The sequence below is a fragment of the Aquarana catesbeiana genome, linkage group LG01 (genome assembly GCF_042186555.1).
Source record: "Aquarana catesbeiana isolate 2022-GZ linkage group LG01, ASM4218655v1, whole genome shotgun sequence".
Taxonomy (NCBI): Eukaryota; Metazoa; Chordata; class Amphibia; order Anura; family Ranidae; genus Aquarana; species Aquarana catesbeiana.
In genome coordinates this window covers 17,332,654-17,349,738 of record NC_133324.1, presented here as the reverse complement: position 1 = coordinate 17,349,738, position 17,085 = coordinate 17,332,654, and the positions used below count along the sequence as shown (strand labels likewise).

The window sequence follows — 17,085 nt, the reverse complement described above, 5'->3', positions numbered from 1 at the left end:
CCCTGTGAGAATGCACACAAGTTATGTTTGGCATGAGAACCTTTTATTTGTGTTTGTTTTTTTGTACTGCTGTAAAAGAACCTAAGTGCAGTACAGTGTACACCTAAACCACCTCACGTTATATCACTCACATTATCCACACCTACCTCTCCAGATAAAATAAAAGTTAAGCATACACCAGTTACACCTAATATCCACGATTATTAATATCCTTCTGCTGGCTGTACTTGCACTGCTGCAACCTAATTCTTGTATTGTAGTAAAGCCTCAGTCTTTGCTCTTTCTCTCCAGTACATTTGGGACTAGTCATCTGTGGTCTTATAATTCTTATAGAAAGAAGCTGAGCTCACTCAGATTATTGTTACCACAAATGTTTATAGCACTCAGTAGATTAGGTTGGGTATAAAGATTGAGGCACAGATGGGGATTGAACCCACAATCTTTGGTTTACGAGACCAACGCGTTACCACTTGGCCACTGCGCCCTCTATTGGACTCACAGTGTTATGTCATCCTGTGAGAACACAATGAGAATCTTCCATCCATTGTTTGATTTCAAAGACGATATTTAGTAAAGTGGAAGAGATAAGGTCACAGACGAAGACCTGGGTCTATTTTTTAACCGCTTCAGCCCCAGAAGATTTTACCCCTTTTCCTGACCAGAGCACTTTTTGCGATTCAGCACTGCATCGTTTAACTGACAATTGCGTGGTCATGCGACGTTGTACCCAAACAAAATTTACATCCCTTTTTCCCCCACAAATAGAGCTTTCTTTTGGTGGTATTTGATCACCTCTGCGGTTTTTATATTTTGCGCTATAAACAGAAAAAGACAGACAATTTTGAAAAAAAGCAATATTTTTTACTTTTTTTATAATAAATATCCCCAAAAAATATATAAAAAACACATTTTTTCCTCAGTTTAGGCCGATATGTATTCTTCTACATATTTTTGGTAAAAAAAAAATCGCAATAAGCATATATTGATTGGTTTGCGCAAAAGTTATAGCGTCTACAAAATAGGGGTTAGTTTTATGGCATTTTTATTATTCTTTTTTTTTTTTTTACCAGTAATGGCGGCGATCTGCGATTTTTTAGCGGGACTGCGACATTGCGGAGGACACATCGGACACATTTTTAGGACCAGCGACATTTACACAGCGATCAGAGCTATAAAAATGCATTAATTGCTGTGTAAATGTCACTGGTAGGAAAGGGGTTAACACTAGGGGGCAATCAAGGGGTTAAATGTGTTCCCTAGGAGTGTTTCAAACTGTTAGGGGATGTGACTGACTGTAGGTGGAGCCAGATCGCTGTTCCTACTTAGTAGGAACAGACGATCTGTTTCTCCTCCCCTGTCAGAACAGGGTTTACACACACAAATCCTCGTTGCAGCTTTCATGCCTGCAATCGCGGGTGGCCATCGGCGATCATTCCCGCTGGCCACGCACATCAAGTCCCCCCGCCGTGCAGCGGGCATGCCTGCTGTGGCTCTTAAAAGGAGCATCGTACATATACGGCGATTCGTGCAGGAAAGCGATCCTGCCGCTGTTTATGTATAGAAGCCGGTAGGGAAGTGGTTAATTGGTATTTGTTGTTCCAGTCTGAACAAATGTCCTTACAATTGGAGGAAAAACCTAACTAAAAGAGGTGTGAAATGGCTCACTATTCATCCATAATCACAAATGTTTACAGCTTCGGTTGGATATAAAGATTGATACACAGATGGGGATTGAACCCATGATCTGATTTATGAGACCAACGCCTTACCACTTGGCCACTGCGCCCTCTGTAGGGCACAGCTATGTATGTCACCCTGTGAGAATGCACACAAGTTATGTTTGGCATGAGAACCTTTTATTTGTGTTTGTTTTTTTGTACTGCTGTAAAAGAACCTAAGTGCAGTACAGTGTACACCTAAACCACCTCATGTTATATCACTCACATTATCCACACCTCCCTCTCCAGATAAAATAAAAGTTAGGCATACACTAGTTACACCTAATATCCATGCTTATTAATATCCTGCTGCTGGTTGCACTTGCACTGCTGTAACCTAATTCTTGTAGTAAAGCCCCAGTCTTTGCTCTTTCTCTCCAGTACATTTGGGACTAGTCTTGCTCAGTATAATTGTTCTGTTGCTGACCAATTTTACACTGTTATGTCATCTGTGGTCTTATAATTCTTATAGAAAGAAGCTGAGCTCACACAGATTATCGTTACCACAAATGTTTATAGCACTCAGTAGATTAGGTATAAAGATTGAGGCACAGATGGGGATTGAACCCATGATCTTTGGTTTACGAGACCAACGCCTTACTACTTGGCCACTGCGCCCTCTATTGGACTAACAGTGTTATGTCATCCTGTGAGAACACAATGTGAATCTTCCATCCATTGTTTGATTTCAAAGACGATATTTAGTAAAGTGGAAGAGATAAGAGATAAGGTCACAGACGAAGACCTGGGTCTATTTTTTAACCGCTTCAGCCCCAGAACATTTTACCCCCTTTCCTGACCAGAGCACTTTTTGAGATTCAGCACTGTGTTGTTTAACTGACAATTGCGTGGTCATGCGACGTTGTACCCAAACAAAATTTACATCCCTTTTTCCCCCACAAATAGAGCTATCTTTTGGTGGTATTTGATCACCTCTGCGGTTTTTATATTTTACGCTATAAACAGAAAAAGACAGACAATTTTGAAAAAAAGCAATATTTTTTACTTTTTTCTATAATAAATATCCCCAAAAAATATATAAAAAACACATTTTTTCCTCAGTTTAGGCCGATATGTATTCTTCTACATATTTTTGGTAAAAAAAAAATTGCAATAAGCATATATTGATTGGTTTGCGCAAAAGTTATAGCATTTACAAAATAGGGGATAGTTTTATGGCATTTTTATTATTCTTTTTTTTTTTTTACCAGTAATGGCGGCAATCTGCGATTTTTTAGCGGGACTGCGACATTGCGGAGGACACATCGGACACATTTTTAGGACCAGCGACATTTACACAGCGATCAGAGCTATAAAAATGCATTAATTGCTGTGTAAATGTCACTGGTAGGGAAGGGGTTAACACTAGGGGGCAATCAAGGGGTTAAATGTGTTCCCTAGGAGTGTTTCAAACTGTTAGGGGATGTGACTGACTGTAGGTGGAGCCAGATCGCTGTTCCTACTTAGTAGGAACAGACGATCTGTTTCTCCTCCCCTGTCAGAACAGGGTTTACACACACAAATCCTTGTTGCAGCTCTCATGCCTGCAATCGCGGGTGGCCGTCGGAGATCGTTCCCGCTGGCCACGCACATCAAGTTCCCCCGCCGTGTAGCGGGCATGCCTGCTGTGGCTCTTAAAAGGAGCATCGTACATATATGGCGATTCGTGCAGGAAAGCCATCCTGCCGCCGTATATGTATAGAAGCCGGTAGGGAAGTGGTTAATTGGTATTTGTTGTTCCAGTCTGAACAAATGTCCTTACAATTGGAAGAAAAACCTAACTAAAAGAGGTGTGAAATGGGTCACTATTCATCCATAATCTCAAATGTTTACAGCGTTCGGTTGGATATAAAGATTGATACACAGATGAGGATTGAACCCATGATCTGATTTACGAGACCAACGCCTTAACACTTGGCCACTGCGCCCTCTGTAGGGCACAGCTTTGTATGTCACCCTGTGAGAATTCACACAAGTTATGTTTGGCATGAGAACTTTTTATTTGTGTTTGTTTTTTTGTACTGCTGTAAAAGAACCTAAGTGCAGTACAGTGTACACCTAAACCACCTCACGTTATATCACTCACATTATCCACACCTCCCTCTCCAGATAAAATAAAAGTTAGGCATACTCCATTTACACCTAATATCCACGATTATTAATATCCTTCTGCTGGCTGTACTTGCACTGCTGTAACCTAATTCTTGTAGTAAAGCCTCAGTCTTTGCTCTTTCTCTCCAGTACATTTGGGACTAGTCTTGCTCAGTATAATTGTTCTGTTGCTGACCAATTTTACACTGTTATGTCATCTGTGGTCTTATAATTCTTATAGAAAGAAGCTGAGCTCACACAGATTATCGTTACCACAAATGTTTATAGCACTCAGTAGATGAGGTATAAAGATTGAGGCACAGATGGGGATTGAACCCACGATCTTTGGTTTACGAGACCAACGCCTTACCACTTGGCCACTGCGCCCTCTATTGGACTGACAGTGTTATGTCATCCTGTGAGAACACAATGTGAATCTTCCATCCATTGTTTGATTTCAAAGACGATATTTAGTAAAGTGGAAGAGATAAGAGATAAGGTCAATGACGAAGACCTGGGTCTATTTTTTAACCGCTTCAGCCCCAGAACATTTTACCCCCTTTCCTGACCAGAGCACTTTTTGAGATTCAGCACTGTGTTGTTTAACTGACAATTGCGTGGTCATGCGACGTTGTACCCAAACACAATTTACATCCCTTTTTTCCCCACAAATAGAGCTTTCTTTTGGTGGTATTTGATCACCTCTGTGGTTTTTATGTTTTGCGCTATAAACAGAAAAAGACAGACAATTTTGAAAAAAAGCAATATTTTTTACTTTTTTCTATAATAAATATCCCCAAAACATATATAAAAAACACATTTTTTCCTCAGTTTAGGCCGATATGTATTCTTCTACATATTTTTGGTAAAAAAAAATTGCAAAAAGCATATATTGATTGGTTTGCGCAAAAGTTATAGCATTTACAAAATAGGGGATAGTTTTATGGCATTTTTATTATTCTTTTTTTTTTTACCAGTAATGGCGGCGATCTGCGATTTTTTAGCGGGACTGCGACATTGCGGAGGACACATCGGACACATTTTTAGGACCAGCGACATTTACACAGCGATCAGAGCTATAAAAATGCATTAATTGCTGTGTAAATGTCACTGGTAGGGAAGGGGTTAACACTAGGGGGCAATCAAGGAGTTAAATGTGTTCCCTGGGAGTGTTTCAAAATGTTAGGGGATGTGACTGACTGTAGGTGGAGCCAGATCGCTGTTCCTACTTAGTAGGAACAGACGATCTGTTTCTCCTCCCCTGTCAGAACAGGGTTTACACACACAAATCCTCGTTGCAGCTCTCATGCCTGCAATCGCGGGTGGCCGTCGGCGATCGTTCCCGCTGGCCACGCACATCAAGTCCCCCCCGCCGTGCAGCGGGCATGCCTGCTATGGCTCTTAAAAGGAGCATCGTACATATACGGCGATTCGTGCAGGAAAGCCATCCTGCCGCCGTATATGTATAGAAGCCGGTAGGGAAGTGGTTAATTGGTATTTATTGTTCCAGTCTGAACAAATGTCCTTACAAACTAAAAGAGGTGTGAAATGGCTCACTATTCATCCATAATCACAAATGTTTACAGCGTTCGGTTGGATATAAAGATTGATACACAGATGGGGATTGAACCCATGATCTGATTTACGAGACCAACGCCTTAACACTTGGCCACTGCACCCTCTGTAGGGCACAGCTTTGTAAGTCACCCTGTGAGAATGCACACAAGTTATGTTTGGCATGAGAACCTTTTATTTGTGTTTGTTTTTTTGTACTGCTGTAAAAGAACCTAAGTGCAGTACAGTGTACACCTAAACCACCTCACGTTATATCACTCACATTATCCACACCTACCTCTCCAGATAAAATAAAAGTTAAGCATACACCAGTTACACCTAATATCCACGATTATTAATATCCTTCTGCTGGCTGTACTTGCACTGCTGCAACCTAATTCTTGTATTGTAGTAAAGCCTCAGTCTTTGCTCTTTCTCTCCAGTACATTTGGGACTAGTCATCTGTGGTCTTATAATTCTTATAGAAAGAAGCTGAGCTCACTCAGATTATTGTTACCACAAATGTTTATAGCACTCAGTAGATTAGGTTGGGTATAAAGATTGAGGCACAGATGGGGATTGAACCCACAATCTTTGGTTTACGAGACCAACGCGTTACCACTTGGCCACTGCGCCCTCTATTGGACTCACAGTGTTATGTCATCCTGTGAGAACACAATGAGAATCTTCCATCCATTGTTTGATTTCAAAGACGATATTTAGTAAAGTGGAAGAGATAAGGTCACAGACGAAGACCTGGGTCTATTTTTTAACCGCTTCAGCCCCAGAAGATTTTACCCCTTTTCCTGACCAGAGCACTTTTTGCGATTCAGCACTGCATCGTTTAACTGACAATTGCGTGGTCATGCGACGTTGTACCCAAACAAAATTTACATCCCTTTTTCCCCCACAAATAGAGCTTTCTTTTGGTGGTATTTGATCACCTCTGCGGTTTTTATATTTTGCGCTATAAACAGAAAAAGACAGACAATTTTGAAAAAAAGCAATATTTTTTACTTTTTTTATAATAAATATCCCCAAAAAATATATAAAAAACACATTTTTTCCTCAGTTTAGGCCGATATGTATTCTTCTACATATTTTTGGTAAAAAAAAAATCGCAATAAGCATATATTGATTGGTTTGCGCAAAAGTTATAGCGTCTACAAAATAGGGGTTAGTTTTATGGCATTTTTATTATTCTTTTTTTTTTTTTTACCAGTAATGGCGGCGATCTGCGATTTTTTAGCGGGACTGCGACATTGCGGAGGACACATCGGACACATTTTTAGGACCAGCGACATTTACACAGCGATCAGAGCTATAAAAATGCATTAATTGCTGTGTAAATGTCACTGGTAGGAAAGGGGTTAACACTAGGGGGCAATCAAGGGGTTAAATGTGTTCCCTAGGAGTGTTTCAAACTGTTAGGGGATGTGACTGACTGTAGGTGGAGCCAGATCGCTGTTCCTACTTAGTAGGAACAGACGATCTGTTTCTCCTCCCCTGTCAGAACAGGGTTTACACACACAAATCCTCGTTGCAGCTTTCATGCCTGCAATCGCGGGTGGCCATCGGCGATCATTCCCGCTGGCCACGCACATCAAGTCCCCCCGCCGTGCAGCGGGCATGCCTGCTGTGGCTCTTAAAAGGAGCATCGTACATATACGGCGATTCGTGCAGGAAAGCGATCCTGCCGCTGTTTATGTATAGAAGCCGGTAGGGAAGTGGTTAATTGGTATTTGTTGTTCCAGTCTGAACAAATGTCCTTACAATTGGAGGAAAAACCTAACTAAAAGAGGTGTGAAATGGCTCACTATTCATCCATAATCACAAATGTTTACAGCTTCGGTTGGATATAAAGATTGATACACAGATGGGGATTGAACCCATGATCTGATTTATGAGACCAACGCCTTACCACTTGGCCACTGCGCCCTCTGTAGGGCACAGCTATGTATGTCACCCTGTGAGAATGCACACAAGTTATGTTTGGCATGAGAACCTTTTATTTGTGTTTGTTTTTTTGTACTGCTGTAAAAGAACCTAAGTGCAGTACAGTGTACACCTAAACCACCTCATGTTATATCACTCACATTATCCACACCTCCCTCTCCAGATAAAATAAAAGTTAGGCATACACTAGTTACACCTAATATCCATGCTTATTAATATCCTGCTGCTGGTTGCACTTGCACTGCTGTAACCTAATTCTTGTAGTAAAGCCCCAGTCTTTGCTCTTTCTCTCCAGTACATTTGGGACTAGTCTTGCTCAGTATAATTGTTCTGTTGCTGACCAATTTTACACTGTTATGTCATCTGTGGTCTTATAATTCTTATAGAAAGAAGCTGAGCTCACACAGATTATCGTTACCACAAATGTTTATAGCACTCAGTAGATTAGGTATAAAGATTGAGGCACAGATGGGGATTGAACCCATGATCTTTGGTTTACGAGACCAACGCCTTACTACTTGGCCACTGCGCCCTCTATTGGACTAACAGTGTTATGTCATCCTGTGAGAACACAATGTGAATCTTCCATCCATTGTTTGATTTCAAAGACGATATTTAGTAAAGTGGAAGAGATAAGAGATAAGGTCACAGACGAAGACCTGGGTCTATTTTTTAACCGCTTCAGCCCCAGAACATTTTACCCCCTTTCCTGACCAGAGCACTTTTTGAGATTCAGGACTGTGTTGTTTAACTGACAATTGCGTGGTCATGCGACGTTGTACCCAAACAAAATTTACATCCCTTTTTCCCCCACAAATAGAGCTATCTTTTGGTGGTATTTGATCACCTCTGCGGTTTTTATATTTTGCGCTATAAACAGAAAAAGACAGACAATTTTGAAAAAAAGCAATATTTTTTACTTTTTTCTATAATAAATATCCCCAAAAAATATATAAAAAACACATTTTTTCCTCAGTTTAGGCCGATATGTATTCTTCTACATATTTTTGGTAAAAAAAAAATTGCAATAAGCATATATTGATTGGTTTGCGCAAAAGTTATAGCATTTACAAAATAGGGGATAGTTTTATGGCATTTTTATTATTCTTTTTTTTTTTTTACCAGTAATGGCGGCAATCTGCGATTTTTTAGCGGGACTGCGACATTGCGGAGGACACATCGGACACATTTTTAGGACCAGCGACATTTACACAGCGATCAGAGCTATAAAAATGCATTAATTGCTGTGTAAATGTCACTGGTAGGGAAGGGGTTAACACTAGGGGGCAATCAAGGGGTTAAATGTGTTCCCTAGGAGTGTTTCAAACTGTTAGGGGATGTGACTGACTGTAGGTGGAGCCAGATCGCTGTTCCTACTTAGTAGGAACAGACGATCTGTTTCTCCTCCCCTGTCAGAACAGGGTTTACACACACAAATCCTTGTTGCAGCTCTCATGCCTGCAATCGCGGGTGGCCGTCGGAGATCGTTCCCGCTGGCCACGCACATCAAGTTCCCCCGCCGTGTAGCGGGCATGCCTGCTGTGGCTCTTAAAAGGAGCATCGTACATATATGGCGATTCGTGCAGGAAAGCCATCCTGCCGCCGTATATGTATAGAAGCCGGTAGGGAAGTGGTTAATTGGTATTTGTTGTTCCAGTCTGAACAAATGTCCTTACAATTGGAAGAAAAACCTAACTAAAAGAGGTGTGAAATGGGTCACTATTCATCCATAATCTCAAATGTTTACAGCGTTCGGTTGGATATAAAGATTGATACACAGATGAGGATTGAACCCATGATCTGATTTACGAGACCAACGCCTTAACACTTGGCCACTGCGCCCTCTGTAGGGCACAGCTTTGTATGTCACCCTGTGAGAATTCACACAAGTTATGTTTGGCATGAGAACCTTTTATTTGTGTTTGTTTTTTTGTACTGCTGTAAAAGAACCTAAGTGCAGTACAGTGTACACCTAAACCACCTCACGTTATATCACTCACATTATCCACACCTCCCTCTCCAGATAAAATAAAAGTTAGGCATACTCCATTTACACCTAATATCCACGATTATTAATATCCTTCTGCTGGCTGTACTTGCACTGCTGTAACCTAATTCTTGTAGTAAAGCCTCAGTCTTTGCTCTTTCTCTCCAGTACATTTGGGACTAGTCTTGCTCAGTATAATTGTTCTGTTGCTGACCAATTTTACACTGTTATGTCATCTGTGGTCTTATAATTCTTATAGAAAGAAGCTGAGCTCACACAGATTATCGTTACCACAAATGTTTATAGCACTCAGTAGATTAGGTATAAAGATTGAGGCACAGATGGGGATTGAACCCATGATCTTTGGTTTACGAGACCAACGCCTTACTACTTGGCCACTGCGCCCTCTATTGGACTAACAGTGTTATGTCATCCTGTGAGAACACAATGTGAATCTTCCATCCATTGTTTGATTTCAAAGACGATATTTAGTAAAGTGGAAGAGATAAGAGATAAGGTCACAGACGAAGACCTGGGTCTATTTTTTAACCGCTTCAGCCCCAGAACATTTTACCCCCTTTCCTGACCAGAGCACTTTTTGAGATTCAGCACTGTGTTGTTTAACTGACAATTGCGTGGTCATGCGACGTTGTACCCAAACAAAATTTACATCCCTTTTTCCCCCACAAATAGAGCTATCTTTTGGTGGTATTTGATCACCTCTGCGGTTTTTATATTTTGCGCTATAAACAGAAAAAGACAGACAATTTTGAAAAAAAGCAATATTTTTTACTTTTTTCTATAATAAATATCCCCAAAAAATATATAAAAAACACATTTTTTCCTCAGTTTAGGCCGATATGTATTCTTCTACATATTTTTGGTAAAAAAAAAATTGCAATAAGCATATATTGATTGGTTTGCGCAAAAGTTATAGCATTTACAAAATAGGGGATAGTTTTATGGCATTTTTATTATTCTTTTTTTTTTTTTACCAGTAATGGCGGCAATCTGCGATTTTTTAGCGGGACTGCGACATTGCGGAGGACACATCGGACACATTTTTAGGACCAGCGACATTTACACAGCGATCAGAGCTATAAAAATGCATTAATTGCTGTGTAAATGTCACTGGTAGGGAAGGGGTTAACACTAGGGGGCAATCAAGGGGTTAAATGTGTTCCCTAGGAGTGTTTCAAACTGTTAGGGGATGTGACTGACTGTAGGTGGAGCCAGATCGCTGTTCCTACTTAGTAGGAACAGACGATCTGTTTCTCCTCCCCTGTCAGAACAGGGTTTACACACACAAATCCTTGTTGCAGCTCTCATGCCTGCAATCGCGGGTGGCCGTCGGAGATCGTTCCCGCTGGCCACGCACATCAAGTTCCCCCGCCGTGTAGCGGGCATGCCTGCTGTGGCTCTTAAAAGGAGCATCGTACATATATGGCGATTCGTGCAGGAAAGCCATCCTGCCGCCGTATATGTATAGAAGCCGGTAGGGAAGTGGTTAATTGGTATTTGTTGTTCCAGTCTGAACAAATGTCCTTACAATTGGAAGAAAAACCTAACTAAAAGAGGTGTGAAATGGGTCACTATTCATCCATAATCTCAAATGTTTACAGCGTTCGGTTGGATATAAAGATTGATACACAGATGAGGATTGAACCCATGATCTGATTTACGAGACCAACGCCTTAACACTTGGCCACTGCGCCCTCTGTAGGGCACAGCTTTGTATGTCACCCTGTGAGAATTCACACAAGTTATGTTTGGCATGAGAACCTTTTATTTGTGTTTGTTTTTTTGTACTGCTGTAAAAGAACCTAAGTGCAGTACAGTGTACACCTAAACCACCTCACGTTATATCACTCACATTATCCACACCTCCCTCTCCAGATAAAATAAAAGTTAGGCATACTCCATTTACACCTAATATCCACGATTATTAATATCCTTCTGCTGGCTGTACTTGCACTGCTGTAACCTAATTCTTGTAGTAAAGCCTCAGTCTTTGCTCTTTCTCTCCAGTACATTTGGGACTAGTCTTGCTCAGTATAATTGTTCTGTTGCTGACCAATTTTACACTGTTATGTCATCTGTGGTCTTATAATTCTTATAGAAAGAAGCTGAGCTCACACAGATTATCGTTACCACAAATGTTTATAGCACTCAGTAGATGAGGTATAAAGATTGAGGCACAGATGGGGATTGAACCCACGATCTTTGGTTTACGAGACCAACGCCTTACCACTTGGCCACTGCGCCCTCTATTGGACTGACAGTGTTATGTCATCCTGTGAGAACACAATGTGAATCTTCCATCCATTGTTTGATTTCAAAGACGATATTTAGTAAAGTGGAAGAGATAAGAGATAAGGTCAATGACGAAGACCTGGGTCTATTTTTTAACCGCTTCAGCCCCAGAACATTTTACCCCCTTTCCTGACTAGAGCACTTTTTGAGATTCAGCACTGTGTTGTTTAACTGACAATTGCGTGGTCATGCGACGTTGTACCCAAACACAATTTACATCCCTTTTTTCCCCACAAATAGAGCTTTCTTTTGGTGGTATTTGATCACCTCTGTGGTTTTTATGTTTTGCGCTATAAACAGAAAAAGACAGACAATTTTGAAAAAAAGCAATATTTTTTACTTTTTTCTATAATAAATATCCCCAAAACATATATAAAAAACACATTTTTTCCTCAGTTTAGGCCGATATGTATTCTTCTACATATTTTTGGTAAAAAAAAATTGCAAAAAGCATATATTGATTGGTTTGCGCAAAAGTTATAGCATTTACAAAATAGGGGATAGTTTTATGGCATTTTTATTATTCTTTTTTTTTTACCAGTAATGGCGGCGATCTGCGATTTTTTAGCGGGACTGCGACATTGCGGAGGACACATCGGACACATTTTTAGGACCAGCGACATTTACACAGCGATCAGAGCTATAAAAATGCATTAATTGCTGTGTAAATGTCACTGGTAGGGAAGGGGTTAACACTAGGGGGCAATCAAGGAGTTAAATGTGTTCCCTGGGAGTGTTTCAAAATGTTAGGGGATGTGACTGACTGTAGGTGGAGCCAGATCGCTGTTCCTACTTAGTAGGAACAGACGATCTGTTTCTCCTCCCCTGTCAGAACAGGGTTTACACACACAAATCCTCGTTGCAGCTCTCATGCCTGCAATCGCGGGTGGCCGTCGGCGATCGTTCCCGCTGGCCACGCACATCAAGTCCCCCCCGCCGTGCAGCGGGCATGCCTGCTATGGCTCTTAAAAGGAGCATCGTACATATACGGCGATTCGTGCAGGAAAGCCATCCTGCCGCCGTATATGTATAGAAGCCGGTAGGGAAGTGGTTAATTGGTATTTATTGTTCCAGTCTGAACAAATGTCCTTACAAACTAAAAGAGGTGTGAAATGGCTCACTATTCATCCATAATCACAAATGTTTACAGCGTTCGGTTGGATATAAAGATTGATACACAGATGGGGATTGAACCCATGATCTGATTTACGAGACCAACGCCTTAACACTTGGCCACTGCACCCTCTGTAGGGCACAGCTTTGTATGTCACCCTGTGAGAATGCACACAAGTTATGTTTGGCATGAGAACCTTTTATTTGTGTTTGTTTTTTTGTACTGCTGTAAAAGAACCTAAGTGCAGTACAGTGTACACCTAAACCACCTCACGTTATATCACTCACATTATCCACACCTACCTCTCCAGATAAAATAAAAGTTAAGCATACACCAGTTACACCTAATATCCACGATTATTAATATCCTTCTGCTGGCTGTACTTGCACTGCTGCAACCTAATTCTTGTATTGTAGTAAAGCCTCAGTCTTTGCTCTTTCTCTCCAGTACATTTGGGACTAGTCATCTGTGGTCTTATAATTCTTATAGAAAGAAGCTGAGCTCACTCAGATTATTGTTACCACAAATGTTTATAGCACTCAGTAGATTAGGTTGGGTATAAAGATTGAGGCACAGATGGGGATTGAACCCACAATCTTTGGTTTACGAGACCAACGCGTTACCACTTGGCCACTGCGCCCTCTATTGGACTCACAGTGTTATGTCATCCTGTGAGAACACAATGAGAATCTTCCATCCATTGTTTGATTTCAAAGACGATATTTAGTAAAGTGGAAGAGATAAGGTCACAGACGAAGACCTGGGTCTATTTTTTAACCGCTTCAGCCCCAGAAGATTTTACCCCTTTTCCTGACCAGAGCACTTTTTGCGATTCAGCACTGCATCGTTTAACTGACAATTGCGTGGTCATGCGACGTTGTACCCAAACAAAATTTACATCCCTTTTTCCCCCACAAATAGAGCTTTCTTTTGGTGGTATTTGATCACCTCTGCGGTTTTTATATTTTGCGCTATAAACAGAAAAAGACAGACAATTTTGAAAAAAAGCAATATTTTTTACTTTTTTTATAATAAATATCCCCAAAAAATATATAAAAAACACATTTTTTCCTCAGTTTAGGCCGATATGTATTCTTCTACATATTTTTGGTAAAAAAAAAATCGCAATAAGCATATATTGATTGGTTTGCGCAAAAGTTATAGCGTCTACAAAATAGGGGTTAGTTTTATGGCATTTTTATTATTCTTTTTTTTTTTTTTACCAGTAATGGCGGCGATCTGCGATTTTTTAGCGGGACTGCGACATTGCGGAGGACACATCGGACACATTTTTAGGACCAGCGACATTTACACAGCGATCAGAGCTATAAAAATGCATTAATTGCTGTGTAAATGTCACTGGTAGGAAAGGGGTTAACACTAGGGGGCAATCAAGGGGTTAAATGTGTTCCCTAGGAGTGTTTCAAACTGTTAGGGGATGTGACTGACTGTAGGTGGAGCCAGATCGCTGTTCCTACTTAGTAGGAACAGACGATCTGTTTCTCCTCCCCTGTCAGAACAGGGTTTACACACACAAATCCTCGTTGCAGCTTTCATGCCTGCAATCGCGGGTGGCCATCGGCGATCATTCCCGCTGGCCACGCACATCAAGTCCCCCCGCCGTGCAGCGGGCATGCCTGCTGTGGCTCTTAAAAGGAGCATCGTACATATACGGCGATTCGTGCAGGAAAGCGATCCTGCCGCTGTTTATGTATAGAAGCCGGTAGGGAAGTGGTTAATTGGTATTTGTTGTTCCAGTCTGAACAAATGTCCTTACAATTGGAGGAAAAACCTAACTAAAAGAGGTGTGAAATGGCTCACTATTCATCCATAATCACAAATGTTTACAGCTTCGGTTGGATATAAAGATTGATACACAGATGGGGATTGAACCCATGATCTGATTTATGAGACCAACGCCTTACCACTTGGCCACTGCGCCCTCTGTAGGGCACAGCTATGTATGTCACCCTGTGAGAATGCACACAAGTTATGTTTGGCATGAGAACCTTTTATTTGTGTTTGTTTTTTTGTACTGCTGTAAAAGAACCTAAGTGCAGTACAGTGTACACCTAAACCACCTCATGTTATATCACTCACATTATCCACACCTCCCTCTCCAGATAAAATAAAAGTTAGGCATACACTAGTTACACCTAATATCCATGCTTATTAATATCCTGCTGCTGGTTGCACTTGCACTGCTGTAACCTAATTCTTGTAGTAAAGCCCCAGTCTTTGCTCTTTCTCTCCAGTACATTTGGGACTAGTCTTGCTCAGTATAATTGTTCTGTTGCTGACCAATTTTACACTGTTATGTCATCTGTGGTCTTATAATTCTTATAGAAAGAAGCTGAGCTCACACAGATTATCGTTACCACAAATGTTTATAGCACTCAGTAGATTAGGTATAAAGATTGAGGCACAGATGGGGATTGAACCCATGATCTTTGGTTTACGAGACCAACGCCTTACTACTTGGCCACTGCGCCCTCTATTGGACTAACAGTGTTATGTCATCCTGTGAGAACACAATGTGAATCTTCCATCCATTGTTTGATTTCAAAGACGATATTTAGTAAAGTGGAAGAGATAAGAGATAAGGTCACAGACGAAGACCTGGGTCTATTTTTTAACCGCTTCAGCCCCAGAACATTTTACCCCCTTTCCTGACCAGAGCACTTTTTGAGATTCAGCACTGTGTTGTTTAACTGACAATTGCGTGGTCATGCGACGTTGTACCCAAACAAAATTTACATCCCTTTTTCCCCCACAAATAGAGCTATCTTTTGGTGGTATTTGATCACCTCTGCGGTTTTTATATTTTGCGCTATAAACAGAAAAAGACAGACAATTTTGAAAAAAAGCAATATTTTTTACTTTTTTCTATAATAAATATCCCCAAAAAATATATAAAAAACACATTTTTTCCTCAGTTTAGGCCGATATGTATTCTTCTACATATTTTTGGTAAAAAAAAAATTGCAATAAGCATATATTGATTGGTTTGCGCAAAAGTTATAGCATTTACAAAATAGGGGATAGTTTTATGGCATTTTTATTATTCTTTTTTTTTTTTTACCAGTAATGGCGGCAATCTGCGATTTTTTAGCGGGACTGCGACATTGCGGAGGACACATCGGACACATTTTTAGGACCAGCGACATTTACACAGCGATCAGAGCTATAAAAATGCATTAATTGCTGTGTAAATGTCACTGGTAGGGAAGGGGTTAACACTAGGGGGCAATCAAGGGGTTAAATGTGTTCCCTAGGAGTGTTTCAAACTGTTAGGGGATGTGACTGACTGTAGGTGGAGCCAGATCGCTGTTCCTACTTAGTAGGAACAGACGATCTGTTTCTCCTCCCCTGTCAGAACAGGGTTTACACACACAAATCCTTGTTGCAGCTCTCATGCCTGCAATCGCGGGTGGCCGTCGGAGATCGTTCCCGCTGGCCACGCACATCAAGTTCCCCCGCCGTGTAGCGGGCATGCCTGCTGTGGCTCTTAAAAGGAGCATCGTACATATATGGCGATTCGTGCAGGAAAGCCATCCTGCCGCCGTATATGTATAGAAGCCGGTAGGGAAGTGGTTAATTGGTATTTGTTGTTCCAGTCTGAACAAATGTCCTTACAATTGGAAGAAAAACCTAACTAAAAGAGGTGTGAAATGGGTCACTATTCATCCATAATCTCAAATGTTTACAGCGTTCGGTTGGATATAAAGATTGATACACAGATGAGGATTGAACCCATGATCTGATTTACGAGACCAACGCCTTAACACTTGGCCACTGCGCCCTCTGTAGGGCACAGCTTTGTATGTCACCCTGTGAGAATTCACACAAGTTATGTTTGGCATGAGAACCTTTTATTTGTGTTTGTTTTTTTGTACTGCTGTAAAAGAACCTAAGTGCAGTACAGTGTACACCTAAACCACCTCACGTTATATCACTCACATTATCCACACCTCCCTCTCCAGATAAAATAAAAGTTAGGCATACTCCATTTACACCTAATATCCACGATTATTAATATCCTTCTGCTGGCTGTACTTGCACTGCTGTAACCTAATTCTTGTAGTAAAGCCTCAGTCTTTGCTCTTTCTCTCCAGTACATTTGGGACTAGTCTTGCTCAGTATAATTGTTCTGTTGCTGACCAATTTTACACTGTTATGTCATCTGTGGTCTTATAATTCTTATAGAAAGAAGCTGAGCTCACACAGATTATCGTTACCACAAATGTTTATAGCACTCAGTAGATGAGGTATAAAGATTGAGGCACAGATGGGGATTGAACCCACGATCTTTGGTTTACGAGACCAACGCCTTACCACTTGGCCACTGCGCC

The 17,085-nt window shown here is 40.9% G+C and overlaps 10 non-coding genes across 10 annotated transcripts; all 10 read right to left on the bottom strand.

The window, feature by feature from the left end:
- Positions 1-412: 412 nt before the first annotated feature.
- TRNAT-CGU (transfer RNA threonine (anticodon CGU)) lies at positions 413-484 on the bottom strand. Its single transcript has one exon. It is a non-coding gene; the product is annotated as a tRNA-Thr (tRNA).
- A 1,780-nt stretch (positions 485-2,264) lies between these two features.
- TRNAT-CGU (transfer RNA threonine (anticodon CGU)) lies at positions 2,265-2,336 on the bottom strand. Its single transcript has one exon. It is a non-coding gene; the product is annotated as a tRNA-Thr (tRNA).
- Positions 2,337-4,124: 1,788 nt separating this feature from the next.
- Positions 4,125-4,196, bottom strand: TRNAT-CGU (transfer RNA threonine (anticodon CGU)). Its single transcript has one exon. It is a non-coding gene; the product is annotated as a tRNA-Thr (tRNA).
- Positions 4,197-5,927: 1,731 nt separating this feature from the next.
- On the bottom strand, positions 5,928-5,999 carry TRNAT-CGU (transfer RNA threonine (anticodon CGU)). Its single transcript has one exon. It is a non-coding gene; the product is annotated as a tRNA-Thr (tRNA).
- Positions 6,000-7,779: 1,780 nt separating this feature from the next.
- Positions 7,780-7,851, bottom strand: TRNAT-CGU (transfer RNA threonine (anticodon CGU)). Its single transcript has one exon. It is a non-coding gene; the product is annotated as a tRNA-Thr (tRNA).
- Positions 7,852-9,639: 1,788 nt separating this feature from the next.
- Positions 9,640-9,711, bottom strand: TRNAT-CGU (transfer RNA threonine (anticodon CGU)). Its single transcript has one exon. It is a non-coding gene; the product is annotated as a tRNA-Thr (tRNA).
- Positions 9,712-11,499: 1,788 nt separating this feature from the next.
- TRNAT-CGU (transfer RNA threonine (anticodon CGU)) lies at positions 11,500-11,571 on the bottom strand. Its single transcript has one exon. It is a non-coding gene; the product is annotated as a tRNA-Thr (tRNA).
- A 1,730-nt stretch (positions 11,572-13,301) lies between these two features.
- Positions 13,302-13,373, bottom strand: TRNAT-CGU (transfer RNA threonine (anticodon CGU)). Its single transcript has one exon. It is a non-coding gene; the product is annotated as a tRNA-Thr (tRNA).
- A 1,780-nt stretch (positions 13,374-15,153) lies between these two features.
- Positions 15,154-15,225, bottom strand: TRNAT-CGU (transfer RNA threonine (anticodon CGU)). The gene has a single exon. It is a non-coding gene; the product is annotated as a tRNA-Thr (tRNA).
- A 1,788-nt stretch (positions 15,226-17,013) lies between these two features.
- TRNAT-CGU (transfer RNA threonine (anticodon CGU)) lies at positions 17,014-17,085 on the bottom strand. The gene has a single exon. It is a non-coding gene; the product is annotated as a tRNA-Thr (tRNA).